The sequence below is a fragment of the Oryx dammah genome, unplaced genomic scaffold (assembly GCF_014754425.2).
Source record: "Oryx dammah isolate SB20612 unplaced genomic scaffold, SCBI_Odam_1.1 HiC_scaffold_5, whole genome shotgun sequence".
NCBI lineage: Eukaryota > Metazoa > Chordata > Mammalia > Artiodactyla > Bovidae > Oryx > Oryx dammah.
Window position 1 is genome coordinate 97,099,635 of NW_024070189.1, and position 18,801 is coordinate 97,118,435.

Below are 18,801 nucleotides of genomic sequence, written 5' to 3' on the forward strand. Positions count from 1 at the left end.
AATGAGAAGCCCAAGCACCACCACTCAAGAGCAGCCCTCGCTCACCACGAGTAGAGAAAAGGCCACGCAGCAACGAAGACCCAGCACAGCCATAAATAAATATTTTTTTAAGTGTCTGGTATACAGTAGGTGGCCAATAAACACGAGCTGTCATTATTGTTAGAAATTATAGTTATCATTTTCCTTGGGCAATGGGTTTTTTAATTTTTTAATTCACTGACACTTTTCCTCATCCTAAAAATCTCTTTTCTGCAGGGTCGGCTGAAATAACTCATTCTAACCCCTTAAAGAAGCTTCGCGGTTTCTCTGAGTTAATCAAATTTCTTTTTCAATAAAAAAGTAAAAGAAAACAAGAGGAGAATGGAAATAAATGGGAAAGGAGAAGAGAGAGCAGGTGAATCCTAGAGAGGGGATAATGCAAGTGAAAAAGAGAAAGTGGCTCAGTCACGTCTGACTCTCTGCGACCCCGTGGACTATACAGCCCATGGGATTCTCCGGGCCAGAATATCGGAGTGGGTAGCAGCAGGGATGTGCTGCATCTGATAAGTGCAGCTGCCATGCTAAATCCCGCTCCTCTGTTACCCCCTCTCTGGGCTTCCCTGGTGGCTCAGATGATAAAGGATTTGACTGCAATGCCGGAGACGTGGGTTCAGTCCCTGGGTCGGGAAGATCCCCTGGAGAAAGGAATGGCTACCCACCCCAGTATTCTTGCCTGGAGAATTCCTTGGGCAGAGGAGCCTGGGGAGCTACTGCACACGGGGCTGCAGCATCAGAAACAACCGAGCAACTGACACTTCAGGGCTGCCCTGGTCGCTCGGTCGGAAAAGAATCCACCTGCAATGCAGATGTGGGTTCAGTGCCTGAGTCAGGAAGATCCCCTGGAGAAGGAAACGGCAACCCACTCCAGTATGTTTGCCTGGGACATCCCATGGACAGAAGATCCTGGTGGGCTACAATCCGTGTGGTCGCAAGAGTCAGACAGGACTTAGCGACTAAAACACCACTACCGGGTTATTATGAAATATGAAATGACAGGTGGGTGGACGGATGGATGAATGGATTGAGGAACAGAAGGATGGGTAGAGAGATGGAGGACTAGACACAGATATAGATCAGTAGGTATATGGATGACATACGGATGGATGGGTGAACAAACAGAAGATGGATGGGTGGGTGGGAGGTTGGATGGATAGAAACGTGGACAGGCCAATGGATGAATGAGTGGATGGGAGGATAGACAGGCAGATGATGAGTTGATAGACGCATAAAAAGATGGGTGAGTAAATGGATGGATGGATGGGCAGATGGAAGAATGGATGGATGGGTGGATAGAAATATGGGCAGGTAAAGGGAGGGAGGGATGGGGAGACAGATGAATGGATAGATGGATAGAAAGATTGCTGAGTGGATGGATGGATGGGTGGATGGATGAATGGATGATGGACGGTCCAGTAGGAAGGTGGGTGGGCAGGTGGCTAGATGTGTGGATGGAGAGGAGCGAATGTCAAAAGGAAGACGGCATGGGCAAAAAAAATAGTTTTCTTTCTATTATATGTGATGCCCAAACATGCCACCAGATGTCAGTCTAACCTTAGGAAACCATGTCAGAGTCCACATTGGTGCCACCTTTTTCACCTTAGCTGAAGCCCTCCGATTCAAAACAAACACTGGCTCATTCTGATAATAATCAAACCAGTCCATCCTAAAGAAAATCAACCCTGAATATTCATCGGAAGGACTGATGCTTCAGCTAAAGCTCCAGAACTCTGGCCACATGATGAGACGAGCCGACTCGTTGGAAAAGACCCTGATGCTGGGAAAGACTGAAGGCAGGAGGAGAAGGGGACGACAGAGAATGAGATGGTTAGATGGCATCACTGATTCAATGGATGGGAGTTTGAGCAAGGTCCGGGAGATAGTGAAGGACAGGGAAGCCTGGTGTTTTGCAGTGCATGGGGTCGAAAAGAGTCGGACACGACTGAGCGACTGAACATTCTGACAATACAGTTTCCACTGCATTCTGTAATTATACGTCCCTCATCACTACACCCAGAACCCAACTGCATTATAACCCAGTTCCCCCTGCAAGCAGACAGAAAATGGGGAGGAGGGGCACGAGGCGGGGGAGGCCGGAGCCTAAGCCTAGTGATGAAGTTGCTAGTTTCCAAGAGGTCAGACCTGTAAGGCGTGAGGTGGGTGGGAGAAGGGATTTCTGGGGCCACAAGAGTGATTAGCAACCCTCTCAGCCTCAGCTTCAATAGCCTTGAATTCCTATTCACATCCCACTTGCCTGCTGTCTGCCCAAGAATCCCCCCAGCTCTAAGCCTTGGCCAAAGAAGCTCTTGAGAAAAAGAGAAAGAAAAAAGCACCGGCTCTCCCTCCATATGGGGGACTGAACCTTCTTCACACAAACCGCTTTTAATCTGCAAACAGCCTGGAAAGATTTCACGGTGGAGAGCGAGCCTAGCAGAGCCACTTCTAACCCCACTGGTCCATCCAGTGATGGCTCCCAGGAGAAGACCCACTTTCAGGGTCACTGGCCAAGAGAAAGGGAACCTGGGATCAGTCGCCACATCCCCCCAAACCCCCACCCCCACTCCCACACCACTTTTCAGGTTTAGACTGAAAGCTTGAGGTAAAAGTGATTTCCACTTTCCACCCCTCACCTGCCCACCCCATCCCCCCACCCCACCCCCACCCCCGAGAGAGGAGCATTTCTCAGCCTGGTTCGGGAATGTCCATCCCGTGGGAAATACTTGCCAACCCCTCTGAGTGGACACTCACAGAGCAGGATCCTAAGCACGCCCTGCCACGCCCACAATTAACCCCTTTGTTGCTGCACCGTATGTGCCCCGGGGGTTCACCGAAGGGACTCAAGGCAGCGGCTATTCGATCAACTGGCAGGAAAGGAACTGGAGACTTCAGCAACCAGCCATACGAATGGCCCCACTCCCCCGCCCCAGAAGCTTGCCAGAAATAGGCGTTTCCTGACCCCAAGAGTCCCCGGCTTACTGCTGCTCCCCATCCCGGGATGCTGGGGGTCGGTCGCCCACCCCGTGCATACTCACTCCCATTCTTTCCTTCTGGCCTGCGGGGTGCTGTGGATTTTGTGCGCCTGGTGGGCCAAGATGACATCGCGGTGGTCCACCACGCCGCCCCGTCGCTTCAGAGGGGGCCCCTCGCCGCCGCCGCCGCTCATCAGGTGGGACCGCGAGTCCGGCGGGACGCGGGCTGTGCCCGCGGGGGCGCCGTCCGGACCTGAGGGGCCCAAGCCGCGGTCGTACAGGGCATCATAGTAACTGCGGGGCGAGAACATGGGGTCCAGGACCCGGGAGGACTTCGACATCCATGGGCCTCACTCAGAAATCCCAGGGTCTTCTGCCTCCAGCCCGGGAGGAAACTAAAGGAGGAGACAGGAGAGAGGGAGAAAGAGGAAGGGTAAGGGAGATGCAGAGAGAAGGGTGCTCAGGGGACCAGGACCGCACAGGCGACCAGCCTCCTTCACAGGAAGTCAAAAAACACCCCAGGACCGGCCCAATGGGAATTAGTATTTCCTTGGCAACTCAGGCCTGGGAAGCCAGTTCTTAGGAGCTGCCCGGCAACCAAGGCAGCACCGTGGCGCAAAAGACCGCGGAGGCTGTGTCACAGGACACTCGCTCCACTTCCCAGGTGCCAGCCACCGAGGGTGGTTCTTGTGATTTCTCAGCATCTCAGCGTTCTCTGCAAAATGGGCCGCCAGGACCCTACTTGTTCTCTCTCCTCTGGTCCCTGGTTCCTCTGAGCTCCAGAGAGTTACTTAGAAAACTAAAAGGGGAGTTTAAGGGTCGGCTTTAAAACCCACACAGGATATGGCCATCTGTGAGTGAGCCCTGCCCTTTGCCACCTTGGCTGGTTTTTTAAAAAGAGAAAATGGGGACTTCCCTGGGATGGACACTTCCACTGCAGATGATGTGGGTTCGATCGCTGGTCTGGGAACTCAGATCCCACATGCTGTGAGGCATAGCCAAAAAAATAAATTTTAAAAAATTTGATAAAAGAGAAAAGGGACAGAGTTCTTGTCCTTTATGAGTGCATCAGGTGGTTAAACCCCAGAGGGACTGAGAGCCGGGAAAAAGCTTTGCCTGCATTTCATTCACTTATTCACTCAACAAACGCTGAGTGAGCAGCCGCTGTGTGCAGGCCTTGCCCTGGCTGCCAGGGACCCAGTGTCGATGAGACAAACAAATATCACCCTTATGCTGGAATGGAGGTTCTAGAGCGGGAGGCAGACTGTGATCAAAATAAATACCTCATGTGGAGACTGGGAGTTGGAAAGTGCTGTAGAGGGACTTCCCTGGTAGCCCAGCGGATATGAATCCGCCCTTGAATGCGGGGGACACCTGTTCGATCCCTGGTCTGGGAAGACTCCACAGGCAGCGGAGCAACTCAGCCCATGCGCCACAACTACTGAGCTTGTGCTCTAGAGCCCGGGAGCCGCAAATACTGAGCCCACTGTCTGCAGCTATGGAGACCCATGCACCCAGAGCTCATCCTCCAAAACAAGAGAAGCCTCAAACAGCGTGAAGCCCAAGCGCCACAACTAAAGAGTGGCTTGCTGCAACTAGAGAAAAGCCCAAGCAGCAACGGAGACCCAGCACAGCCAAGTGAATAAATAAAAATTTTTTAAAGTGCCGTGGAGGGCAATTCAGCAGGAGAGGTATATTCATTTGCTGGAGTTGCCGTAACAAATTACCACCTGCAGGGTGCCTTAAACAGCAGAAATCTATTTCCTCCCAGTTCTGAAGGCTCCAGGTTGGAGATCAAGGGGTCAGCAAGGCTGGTTTCTTCGGAGGCCTCTCCCCTTGGCTGCTGTCTTCTCCCCGTGTCTTCTCATGGTCTCCCATGAGGGTATGTCTGTGTCTTTATATCCTTCTTATTTCACTTTGCATGCGTGCCTGCTAAACTGCTTTAGTCATGCACGACTTTTTGCAACGCTATGGACTGTAGCCCACCAGGCTGCTCTGTCCATGGGATTCCCCAGGCAAGAATAGTGGAGTGGGTTGTCATGCACTCCTCCAGGGAATCTTCCCAACCCAGGGGTCAAACCCGAGTTGCTTACATTTCCTGTTTTGGCAGCCGGATTCTTTACCACTAGCATCTCCTGGGAAGCCCCTAATTGCCTCTTTTTTCTCTCTCATTTTTTTTTCTTTTTTCTTTCCCTCTTCAAATGATAGGAGAACTTAATTTTAATTTTTTTTTAAATCCTCTTTTTAACCTGGCCCTTTCCCCCACCACTAGAAAGCAGGTTTATTGCTAAAAAAACAATGCATTTATTTGAGCATATTCTTTTCAGGCAACTTTACTTTTCCCACTGTCATAGCACCACTCGGTCAGTCTTCTCTTTAAATACTTTTCTTTTCAGGAGAATCCGCATCACCATGTCTATTTCTGCTTCTTCATCCTCTCCCATTAGAAGAGCCAGTGTATCTCCCACTTTCACCCTTCTCGTCTTCCATAATTTTCCCCCTGTTCAGCCTGAGTCTTTATTTCTTCCACTGTCTGGGTCTGGCTTCAGGATAACATCCTCTGGACAAGACTACAGTACTTTCACCTAACGAAGATTGTCTCTGACCACCCTGGGTTCGTCCTCGGGCTTCTCTTCCTGCTCACTCATCTCATTTACGGTCACACTCTTCATCAGAGTCCCCGTCATCTTCTAAATGTTTCATCATCTTTTTAGTAGATTTCTTAGAGTTTAAATGACTTTTGAGTCTTTTGGAAAATGGGAATGTAGATTCTGAAGATATTAAAAGCCTTGGGGGAACTTCTCTGGTGGTCTAGTGGTTAAGACTGTCTTCCAAGGTAGGAGGTGTGGGTTCAATCCCTAGTCAGTGAATTAAGATCCCACATGCTTTGCAACCAAAAATTAAAATAAAATAGTACAGAAGCAATACTGTAACAAATTCAATAAAGATTTTTTAAAAACATGGTCCACATCAAAAAAAATTCTTTAAAAAAATGAACATAAAAAGCCCTGGAGATCTCAGTGAGATGATGTTATAAAAGAGTATTTTATGGGAATTCCCTGGTGGTCCAGTGGTTAGAAATCCACACTTCCTGTACTTCCACTGCAGGGGGCTTGGTTTCAATCCCTGGTCGGGGAACCAAGATCCTGCAAGCTTTAACACGTGGCCAAAAAAAAAAAGGAAAGAAAAAAAAGTTTTATAATACCATGCATTTATAATATCATGCATTTATCATGCAATTAATTTATAATATCATGAAGTATCAATTACAGGAAAGCACAGTGTCTGTGTGAAGGTGTCTGCAGTCTCCAGTCCAGGCATCTGGCTTTCTTAAAATACTGCTGGGCAATCTGACACTAGTCATACCCGTGGTGCATATGACCTTCCCAGGCCCTCGAAGTCAAGGGAAACTGAACACCAGCATCTTTGGGCTTTCAACCTGGATCTCCAGCCAGCAGAAGCAGCCGGGCAGGCCAGGGGGCAGACAGCCTCAGCCCACCAGGTTCCTACAGCCCTACAGCACCCACCTTCAGGGTCTACAGGGTATCCCAAGCTGACCAGGCCAAGGCAGGACATGAGGAATTCATGTGGAGACCTAGCAGGAGTGTGGCCAGTGGAGAGGAGCCTTAATTATGTCTTTAAAGGCTCTATCTCCAAATATGGTCCCATGCTGGAGCTTCCCTGGCAGTCTTACTGGTTAAGACTTCGCCTTCCAACGCAGGAGGGGCGGGTTCCATCCCTGGTCAGGGAGCTAAGATCCCACATACCGTGGGGCCAAAAAACCAAAACATAAAACAGAAGAAATATTGTAACAAATTCAATAAAGACTTTTAAAATGGCCCATGTCAAAAGAAAAAAATCTTAAAAAAAAAAAATACAGTCACATGCTACTGTGGGTTAGAACTGCACCATATGAATTTGGGGGCAGGAGACACAATTCTGCTCACCACAGAGGATGACAGGAAGTGGGTGGGTGGGCTGGCTACTGTATTAAATAGGGGGTCAGAGATGGCCTCTCTGAGGAAATGACATCTGAACAGAGACTTGGAGGACTTGAAGCAGTAGCCATGCTGGGTATCTGAGAGAAGAGTGTTCCAGGCAGAGAACAGCATGTGCAAAGGTCCTGAGGCAGGGCTGTGTGTAATTTGCTCAAGGAGCAATAAGGAGGCCTGAGTGGCTGTGAGTGGGGAGAAGCATAATAGGGATGAGGGTGGGGAGGTGATGGAGCAGATCACACAGGACCTTGTGAGCCATGGGAAGAAAATTTTTCTTGTTCCTTCTAGGAGTGAGATGGCCCGCGGTGTTCAGATCCACAGCTTACCCAACAGCATATTTTCAACCCCAAACTGAGTTTTCCCACCTAACAGCACCCCATCACTAGCCGCCCAGTGTCTGTCCAAGAAAAGGAAATCCACAGGAAGGCCAGCCTGAATGACATAGAATTAGGAGCCCAAATCCCAGGCATAAACATTGCAAGAGTCACCTCAACACCCAGAGGTGTAAGAAGATGGTGCAAAGAAACAGGCGTGGGAGTGGAGGCTTATCTCCCTGCTGACTATTTCCTCTTGCTCTGCTTGAAGGTTTCTAAGAAGTAAGAACGTTCCCTCTCCTAAGTAAGCCTCTGCTAAGTAGATCAACTCAATATCAGTTTAATGAATGCTGTTTCCCTCTGGGGAGGTTTCTTCTTTCAGATCTTGTAACTAATGGAGTTTAATAGGCCTATCTTCATGACGCCTTTAAGGTTCAATTTACTCCCATGAAAACTTACTCTTAATCGCCTACAATCGTGAATTTATAAAGCCTTTTGTGTTTTTCTAAATACATTCCCTTCGCATTGGAAAAAAAAAAAGCCTTTTATTCCTTTTATAAGCACTTTCCTTCCCATTTTATAGAAATAAAACTGAAGACTGGGACTTCCCAGGTAGTCCGGTGGCTAAGACTCCCCGCTCCCAATGCAAGGGGCCTGGGTTTGATCCCTGGTCAGGGAACTAGATCCCACATGCCAGATCTGAAAAAGAAGAGTTTGCATGCTGCAACTAAAAAAGATCCTGCATCTTTCAACTAAGACCTGGCGGAGCCAAAATAAATATATGTGTGTACACACACACACACTTTTAAAAAACTGAGGATGAAAGGAAGGTTCAAGTGTCTTGCTACCTGTTTCATTTCTCCTTCCTGCAGTCACTCCTCTCATTCCCCAAAATGTGCTTACTGTGTCAATATTAAAGAAAGAATTCACCACAGGGAACTATATTCAATATTTTTGTGATAACCTATAAGAGAAAAGAATCTGGAAAGGAATAGATATAGATACAGATTATAAAACTGAATCACTGGGCTGTATACCTGAAACTGAGGTAGAAATTGCTAGGCAGTCAGTGTAAGACTAAGACCTCAGTCTTTTTGTCAATAAACATCTCACTCTACTAACCTAAAGCTCTATCCTTTGTTCCAGTTTCCTGACTTTCAGAGGAATGCGTCCTTGGTCTGGTAGATCATCAACACCCAGAGGTAGGACAGGACAACCATTAACTCCTGGCCCTCTTATCTAAAAGAAAAGCAACAGGCAGACCATCAACTTGTGGCCCATATCTGATCCTCTGTGAGATGGCCAGGGGTTGTAAGACAGGGTCACACAGTGGTGACTGAAACTGTGAGGAGACTTAGAAACTGGGGATCAAAAGAAGCCAAAAGATGCCAAGTTGAACACTGTAACCTTTAAACTGATTGGCTAGAAATGGCATAAGTTAAGGACAAGAGCCAATCAAAAAAGTACAGATTGACACTAGAAAGGATATAATGCTGTTAAGTGCTGTAAGCATTTTAATGCTTATAAATGCTGTAAGTCCCACATTTTGGGGCACTTCAGTATCTCTCAGTGTCTATGCTGAGAGCTTTGTTCTTTTCGTCTCTTTAAAATAAATCCTATTTGCTTGCTACTGTGATTGATTGCATGTTTGTGAAGTTCATTCTTCAGCTCTGTGAACAAGAATTCAGATTCCTGTTTCAATACTAACACAACATTGAAAATCAATCATACTTTAAAATTTTTGAAAAATGAAAGAACCTAGCTTACAACTTGGATGTTCTGTGTGGTATCCCCAATGCAACTAAAACCCCAGAGCCCAGGCTTGATGGAAAAAGCTTCAGGCACCTAGAGAAGGGAGGTTTGCACCTGGGAAGATGGGGGACGGAGTAGGAAAGAGAAAACCTAAGGCACAGGCACGAGTGCCATCTTTTGAGACAGCCACCTGCTGGTCCCCCAGGCTCAAGACAGAAACCTCCCTCCCTTGCTCCTTCTCTACAGCCCTTTGCTCCCAATATCCCCCATCTCATCACAGGCCTCCCAATTTAACTTGGTGCCCAAATCACATGGTTTTCCCTTTCCCTTCACTCTCTGACTGAAAGCCCTCAGCTGGTGCCATCCATTCACACCCAAAATAGATCCTGTATGGAACCACTTCCCTCCATGGCAAAGCCTCCCTCACTGCTGGCCTGGACTTGGGCATTTGCCTCTCCTGGGCCAGCTGGCTTTCTCACTCCCCACGTCCAGCCTGCATTCTGCTCTGCAGTCAATGGGGAGGCTTCTGACAAGAGCCAGTCACTCTTTTGCTCTTAGAGAAATAAAAGCCACTCCCTACAGGCTGCCCCATCAGCCTGGCCCCAACCCCTCCCCTTCCCCCTCTTGCCTCTAAGCCCCAGAGTCACTAGCCTCGCCACTCCTGGTCTCTGCCAAACTCATTCCATCTTTGCAATCGCTGTTCCCTCTTCCTAGTGGAGCAGTGCTGAACAATTTGCCTGCCAGTGCAGGAGACACAAGAGCTGCAAGAGACATGGGTTCGAACCCTGGGTCTGGAAGACCCCCTGGAGTAGGAAACGGCAACCCGCTCCAGTATTTCTTGTGTGGAGAATCCCATGGACAGAGGTGACTGGTGGGCTGGAGTCCATGGGGTCACAAAGAGTCGGACATGACTGAGCAAGCATGCAGACAGGCCACTTCCTAGCATGCTCTTCCCCTCGTCTGTGATGGGTCAGCTCCCTCTCATGATTCAGGCTGCGGTCGGATGTAGGCACTCCTCATCGCATCCTCCAATGAGGTCTTGCTCGTGGGGCTTTGGTGTCCCCTGCAGGATGTCAGTGTTGTGCATACAAGGATCTTGATCTATGTTGTCTGCCACTGGGTCCCTGACAGCTTGGGCTTCCCAGGTGGCTCAGTGGTAAAGGATCTACGTGCCAACTCGGGTGACACTGGTCGGGAAGATCCCATGGAGGAAGAAATGGCAACCCACTCCAGTATTCTTGCCTGGAGAATCCCATGGACAGAGGAGCCTGGTGGGCCACAGTCCATAAGGTTGCAAAGAGTCAGACACGACTGAGCGACTAAGCCTGCATGCATTCTGAATGAATGAATGATGTGAAGGGTGAGACTACCCAAGAAAACACCACCAAGCACATAGAACCCTGCTGCCTGGGGTCTAGGACTTTGCCTAGCTAGGGAAGGGATAAACTGTGGTGGGAAAGAAGATTGATTCCAGAGCCAGGCCCATCGTACTCCAGCACACAATCAACTAGCTGTATGCTGCCTGTTCCCCAGCATTATTTAATCCTCTGAGTCTCTCTTTCTGCACAAGGTGGGGATAAGGATAAGTAGGACAAGGAGGCATAGTGAGGGGTCAGTGGGCGCCTGTCGGAAGGCAGAGCTCTGATCACAGCGCCAGGCCATGGAAAGTGCTTGGTTAACACTGGCTCTCAGGTTGGCATTGTGACAGGTGGGTGGAGCCCGGAAGCTGGATGGGTCAGGGCAGGGTAGGGGGCAATGAGGACGGCTGCTCAAGCAGCACCACGGAGCTCACTCTGCAGAGCCATCACGCGCGCTTCCAACAGCAGAGCCCCAGCTGTCCCGTGTGTACACACAAGAAGCAAACACATCCCCAGCCAACGGGTGCTTCCAGCCAGGGGTCCGCTCCTGGCACCTGTGGGGACTTGTGACCAGGTGTCCTGTTCCCTGTCTGTTTGCTCAACCACAGCACAGAGGAAACGGCAAAGCACATGGGGTTTGCATCCCTTAGAAGCGGCCAGGTTTCACGAACAGACGGTGCAAAGAGATGACAATGGAGGTAAAGCAAACAGAAGAAGAGAAGCGGCATTAAGCCTGAGACCACAAAAAAAAATCTTACTGTTAATGTAATCATAATAGGACTTCCTCAAAGCACCAGGTATCATGTGTGTCTATTTCCCTGAATCCAAATTGGAACTGCAGCCAAGATGGGGGTTGACCCTCACTGCCAAGCCTGGACCAGCCTGAGTTGCCATAGCAACCAGATGGCACCTGGAGATGCTCCTGATGAATATAGCTGGTTCAGGAGCTACGGGAGGGGGAGCAGCGAGGCAGGGACTGCAAAGCAGTCTGCGTGGCTTCTGTGCACACCCCCCACTTGGACAGGGACATTTACATAGCTGTGCCTGGCACCAGGCTTCACCTTCCATGGGTTAAACAAGTACCAATAACTCTTGAAGCAGCCTTCTCTCTCCTAAAAATCAGTAAAAGATATAGCCCCTAAAATTAGAGGACTTAAGGCTACCAAAGGGGAAACGTAGGGGGGAGGGGAGGAATAAATTAGGAGATTGAGAGTAACATACAACACCAGATAAGCAACAAGAACTGACTGTATAGAACAGGTATCTATACTCAATATTTTGTAATAACCTATACAGGAAAAGAATCTGAAAAGGTATTTGGCCACCATGCAAAGAGCCCATTCACTGAAAATAGACCCTGAAGATGGGAAAGATTGAGAGCAGGAGGAGAAGGGGGTGCAACAGAAGACAGATGGTTGGATAGCATCACCAACAGACATGAGATTGAACAAACAATAGACATGAGTTTGAACAAACTCCGGGAGACGGTGAAGGACAGAGAATCTCAGAGTACCATGGGGTCCAAAGAGTCAGACACAACTTAGTGACTGAATGACATGTTCTTGAATCACTTTGAAACTGTATCACTTTTCCGTATACCTGAAACTAACATATCATTGTAAATCAATTATACTTCTATTACAAAATTGAAAATAACATTGACTTAAAAGTAGAGGAAAAACATTCTCTAAAGCTTCACAGGCTCCTTAGACCCATTAGAGAAGATGGAAACTCAAAATGCTCACAAGGTCCTTCATTCAGGAAATAAAAATAAGACCAGGCTGGGGGCTGGAATGTAACCTACAAGACTTCACTTTATTCACTGGTGTGGGAGGATGTCTTTTTCTCCCATCTGGGAGGAAAATTTTTAAACTAAAAATGGCCAGTAGTTTCACACGTAAGTGCATGTAGCCACTGAAAGCCACTTTCACAAAGCTCTATTTTTAGTAGGTTAAAACTCGAAGCAACCCAAAGGTCTATTAACAAGAAAATAAAAAACAAAGTGTGGTGTATCCATATAGTGGAACACTACATATCAGTGAAAAAGAGAGCATTGCAGGCACCAGCATGAATAAATCTCACAGAACGACACAGAGGAGGACCCACTGTGCGATTCCACTGATGGGAAGTCCAAAATCTATTCACTGCTTATCTGAAACTCAAATTTAACTACGTGTTCCTTATAGTTTTTAATTTGTTTAAACTGACAGCCCACTGAGGGTTGGAAATCCCTTAACTCTTTACCTGGGTCCTGGTAGGAACACAGTATATAGATCTGCGTAAAAATTCATTTGTGCATTTTTCTGCATGTTTGTTGAAATTAAAAGACACTTGCTCCTTGGAAGAAAAGCTATGACAAACCTAGACAGTGTATTAAAAAGCAGAGATATCCGTGTAGTTAGAGCTATGGTTTTTCCAGTAGTCGTGTACGGATGTGAGAGTTGGACCATAAAGACGGCTGAGCGCCAAACAATTGATGCTTTCAAACTGTGGTACTGGAGAAGATTTTTGAGAGTCCCTTGGACTACAACATCAAACCAGTCAATTGTAAAGGAAATCAGCCCTGAACATCATTGGAAGGAGTGATGCTGCAGCCGAAGCTCCGATACTTTGGCCACCTGATGCAAAGAGCCAACTCATTGGAAAAGACCCTGATGCTGGAAAAGATTGAGGGCAGGAGGAAAAGGGGGTAATAGAGAATGAGATGATTGGATGGCATCACCGAATCAATGGACATGCGTTTAAGCAAACTCCGGGAGATACGGAAGGACAGGGAAGCCTGTTGTGCAGCAGTCCATAGGGTCACAAAGTCGGACAGGAAGTGATGCAACAACAATACCAACAAATATTTTTAAAGGCAAAATAATCATATTAAATTCACTAAGAGCAAGTAGATATGCCCTTCCTCCCTACAATTAAGCTTTGATTTGGGCAGAAAAAGGGATATTAGCCAAATCTCCCCACCCACACACAAGCCCCAGAAGTGGGAAACGACTCCCTTGCGTTACAGATAAGACTGAGGTTCAGAGAGGTGCAACCGCTCACCAAAGTTCCCATAGCCTGGAGCAAACAGGCCAGGGATGCAAATCTAGGTTTCTTGGGGTTCCTAACACCTCTCTCTGAGGTCCAACCCAGAGTCTGACACTAAGCCTTTTTCTTACCAAGAACACTTCTCCCAAAACATAATCTGTGGTAGGCCAGAATGTGTCCCCCATGATCTTGGCACCTGAGTATGTTATATTACATGGTGAAAGAAACTGGTCCTAGGTTATACACTTTAAAATAGGGAGCATATCCTGGGTTATTCCTGTGGGCCCAAGCTCATCACATAGGTCTTTAAAAGAAGAGGCAGGACATCCCTGATGGTCTAGTGGTTAAGAATCCACCTGCCAATGCAGGGGACACAGGTTTGTTCCCTGGTCCAGGAAGATTCAACATGCCGAGGGCGAACTGAGCCTGTGAGCCACAACTGCTGAGCCTGCACTCTAGAGCCCATGCTCCCCAACAAGAGAGATCGCCACAGTGAGAAGTCCAAGCACTGCAGCTAGCGAGTAGCCCCCCACTCAAAACAACTCAAAAAAAAAGCAGCAACAAAGATCCAGCTGAAAATAAATTAATTTTTTTTAAAAAAAGTAAAAGAGGTCAGAGTTTCAGAGGTAGCAGAGAAGCTCCCTCGCTGCGATCTATTGAAAGTCAGCCCTCAACACCAGGGTTTGAAAATAAACCAAAAAAAAAAAAGAGAGAGAGACAGAGAAAAGGAAAAAAAAAGAAAAGAAAAAAGTAAGAGGGTGGCAGAATTGCTGGCATTGCCAGCAATGCAACAGAAAATGAGGCAGGAGAGATTTGAAGCATGGGAGAGAGAGGGACTTGACCCTGGGTCATTACTTCTGAGATGAAGGAGCCAAAGGCCAAGGAATGCTGGTGGCCTCAAGAAGCTAAGAACAACGTCCAGCTGCCAGCCAGCAAGGAAACAGGACCCCAGGTCACTCGCAATAGCTTGAAACCAACTTCTGCCAACGGCCTGAATGAACAAGGAAACAGATTCTCCCTCGTGTCCAGAAAAGCACACCAACACCTTGACTGCAACCCAGTCAAGCCTATCAGACTTCCAACCTATGGAAACGGCATGCTGTTGGTAAGCCACTCAAGTTGAGGTAATTGCATATGGCAGCATAGAAAAAACAATACACAACCCCATATGTGTACAAAAAGAACTGTACAAGCATTTGTTTTTAAAAAAAAGTGAGATAAAAAAAAAGGGAATTCCCTACCAGTCCAGTGGTTAGGACTCCACGCTTCTACTGCAGGGGCCAAGGTTCAGTCCCTGGTCAGGGAACTAAGATTCCCCCATGCCATGTGGCTCAGCCCCAAAAAAGTGAGATTACATATATACATATATGGGTGCTCTCCAGGTGGTGCAATGCTAAAACTCCACCTGCCAATGCAGAAGACATAGGGACTCTGGTTCAATCACTGAGACAAGAAGATCTCCGGGAGGAGGGCATGCCAACCCGCTCCAGTGTTCTTGCCTGGAGAACGCCATGAACAGAGGAGCCTGGTAGGTCAGCCACAGTCCATAGGGTCACAAAGAGTCGGGCCCAACTGACCACACATATACATATATTCACATATACGTATACACATCGTTGTCTATATAAACACATACATATATATTTTATGTATGTGTATATACATAAAAGTCTGAATTTTTTTGCACTTAATATATCTTAAACAACATTCTACACCAGTTCCTATAGTTTTCTATGAACCCATAGAATTTATCTAGTGTGGACATCTGGATCTTTTCATTTTTTCTATTCCTCAAAATGTTGTAGCCATCATTTTATATATAAATCCCCATGAAGCTGCTGCAAGTATTTCTTTTTTCAACTCTTTTCCTTTTCTTATTTATTTTTATTTCTTGGCCATGTCATGCAGTATGCAGGACCTAGTTCCCTGACCAGGGATTGATCCTGTGCCCTCTGCATTGGAAGCGCAGAGTCTTAACCATTGGACCATCAGGGAAGTCCATGCTACAAGTATTTCTGTAGAATGAATTCTAGAAGTGGCATTGCTCTTTCAAAGATTGTGTGCAGTTTAAATCTTGACAGAAGGTTTTCCCTGGTGGTTCAGCGATAAAGAGTTTGCCTGCCGATACCGGAGAAGCAGGTTCCATGCCTGATCCAGAAGATCCCCCGTGGTACAGGGCAACCAAGCCCGTGCTCGACAGCTATTGTGCCTGTGCCCCAGAGCCTGGGAGCCACAACTATCGAGTCCGTGAGCCACAGCTCCCGAAGCCTAGGAGTCCGACAGCATGAGCTCTGCAGCAAGAGAAGCCACCGAAGTGAGAAGCTGGTGTACCCCAACTAGAGAGCAGCCGCCACTCACCCCAACTAGAGAGAACCAGCACGTGCCAGTGAAGACCCCGTGCAGGCAAAAATCAATCAATCAATCAAATTGTAAAAGAAAAGAAAATTTGACAGATATTGCAACCAGAATCAAGGCACCACCCTAGGGAACAAACAGTGCCCAGGGCCTACCTCCCCAGCTCCTCTTGAATTGGTGTGGCCACGTGACCCATCTTCACCCATGGGATCTGAGCAGCAGTGAAAAGTGTCACCCTGGGTCAAAGCTTTAAGGAGCAGGCATGCCCTCGACAAGTTCCTTTTCTCCTCTGCTGGTTAGACATGGGAGACAGTAAGAGCCCCGTGTGTGGGGAGCCATGAAAAGGTGGGGACCTGGGTCCTTGAGTCACCATGTGGAGGAGGAGAGTCATCCACTGACCAGAAACAGCCTTCCAGGGTAATCAGGTGAGTTGGAAACAAACTTCTTCGTTTGCCTTTTCACCCAGTTGGGGGCCTATTTGTTATACTGCAGGGTTCCTGTCTTAGTCAGCTTGGCTGCTATAATGAAATACCGTAGACCGAGGGGCTTAAATAACAAACATTTATTTTCTCGAAGTTTGGGAAGCTGGAAGTCCAAGACCAGGTCAGTTCCTGAGGAGGGTTTGCTTCCTGGTTTGTAGATGACCGTCTTCTCTCTGTGCCCTTACATGGAGGAGAAAGAGAGAAAGAGATGGTATCTCTTCTTATAAGGGCAGTAATTCCTAGAGAAGGAAATGGCAACCTACTCACGTACTCTTGCTGGGAAAATCCCATGGACAGAGGAGCCCGGTTGGCTACAGTCCATGGGGTCACAGAGTCGGACACAACTTAGCAACTGAACAACAACAGTCCCGTCACGAGGGCCCCAACCTCCTGATCTCGCTTAAACCTAATGACCTCCCATCTCCAAATAGCATCCTGTTGGAAGTTAGGGACTTCAAGATATGAATTTAAGGGGACATCAGCCAGTACATAGCATTTCCCTACTGGTAAAGAATCTGCCTGCCATACAGGAGACCTGGGTTTGATCCCTGGGTCAAGCAGATTACCTGGAGAAGGAAATGGCAACCCACTCCAATATTCTTACCCGGAGAATTTCATGGACAGAAGAGCCTGGTAGGCTACAGTCCATGGGGTCGCAAAGAGCCGGGCATGACTGAGTGACTAACACACACAACTAATATACGACTTCACAGAAGCAACACTGGTTTCATTCAATGAATGTTTTTCTCATGCTTTGAAACCTTTGCATTCAAGGAGAATCCACACAGGTGTGGAGCCCTGTTGAGAACACCAAAGCATTCATTAAAAAGACAGCTAAAGATAGCATCTTTCACAAAATCATTTGATCTCACCTCTTCCCTCTTGTTCTCTCTCTCAGCCTTCATTCTCTTTCTTCCACTTGCTGTTTGAGCTCTCTTAGGTAGTTTCATGCCTTCCTGTACTGCTCTGTGTGCTAAGATCTCTGTTAACAAGGCATCTCAACTAGCCCCAGACTAAACAAGTGTTGCTAAGACCCACGGAAAAAGTGGTATCTCTTCCTGAGTTCTAGGCGGAAGAGAAATTCAACAGACTGTGGATTTTAATACCCAGGATAAAGCTAATTCAAATGTCATTTTCAACCGCCCTTCAAATGCATTCATCCCTTTCTCGATGTTTTGACTGATAGTAAAAGTGATTTCTGGACCCTAAACAATCTCCGGAACAGGTAAGGGACAAGTGCAGAGTTCTACCTAGAAGTAAAAACTTATGAAAAAAAAAGGACTTCTCTGGCAGTCCAGTGGTTAAGACTCCACACTTCCAATGCAGAGGGCATGGGTTTGAAGCCGGGTCAGGGAAGATCCCACATGCCATGCGGTGAGGCCAAAAAAAAAGATGAAGGAGGTTCAAGGGGTAGGGGACATATGTATACCTATGGCTATCATGTTGATGTATGGCAGAAACCAACACAATATTGTAAAGCAATTATCCTTCAATTAAAACTTTTTAAAAATGGGAAGAAAAAAGACTTAAAAATAATTCTTCAAATTAAAGAAAACAGGGAGCAACAAAAACAAAAATCAGTAAGTGGGACTGCGTCAAACTAAAAAGACTTTGTACAGCAAAAGGAACCATCAACAAAACAAAAGGCAATCTATAGAACGGGAGCAGATACTTGCAAATTATGCATCGGATGTGAGTGCTAAGCCGTTTCAGTCGTGTACAACTCTGTGCGACCCTAAGGACTGTAGCCTGCCAGATGCCTCTGCCCATGGGATTCTCCAGGCAAGAATACTGGAGTGGGTTGCCAATTCCTTTTCCAGGGGATTGTCTGGACCCAGGGATCGAACCTGGGTCTCTCAAATCTACCTGCATTGGCAGGTGGATTTTTTACCATCAGCACCATTTGGGGAAGCCCCATATATCAGATACAGGGTTGGTATCCAAAATCTGTAAAGAACTCATACAACTCAGCAGCTTAAAAAAAAATTTGTATAACTGAGTCCCTTTGCTGTCCACCTGAAACTATCACAACACTGTTCATCAGCTATACTTCAATACAAAATAAAAATTTTAATTAAAGAATTTGGCAGAGGAGATTTCCCTGGTGGTTCCATGATTAAGATTTCAACATTCCACTGCAAGGGGTGTGGGTTTGATCCCTGGTTAGGGAATGAAGATGCCCCATGCTTTTCAGTGCAGTCAAAACCTAGTTAAAAAAAAAAAAAATCAACGGAGGCACTAAATAGACATTTTTCTAAAAGAGACATCCAAATGGCCAACAGTCAAATGAAAATGTGCTCAGCATCACTAATTCTCAGGGAGATGCAAATCAAAACCACAATGAGATACTGTTGCACACTGTTTAGAATCTCTACCATCAAAAAGACAAGAGGGCTTCCCTGGCAGCTCAGTGGTAAAGAATCCTTCTACCAACGCAGGAGACATGGGTGCGACCCCTGATACAGGATGATACCGCCTGCCGAGGAGCAACTAAGCCCGTGTGCCACAAC

At 47.1% G+C, this 18,801-nt stretch overlaps 1 non-coding gene and 1 pseudogene across 1 annotated transcript; both read right to left on the bottom strand.

Moving 5' to 3' along the window:
• Positions 1-3,064: 3,064 nt before the first annotated feature.
• Positions 3,065-18,801, bottom strand: part of LOC120864604 — a 30,798-nt pseudogene continuing 15,061 nt past the window's right edge.
• On the bottom strand, positions 15,377-15,449 carry TRNAG-UCC. The gene has a single exon. It is a non-coding gene; the product is annotated as a tRNA-Gly (tRNA).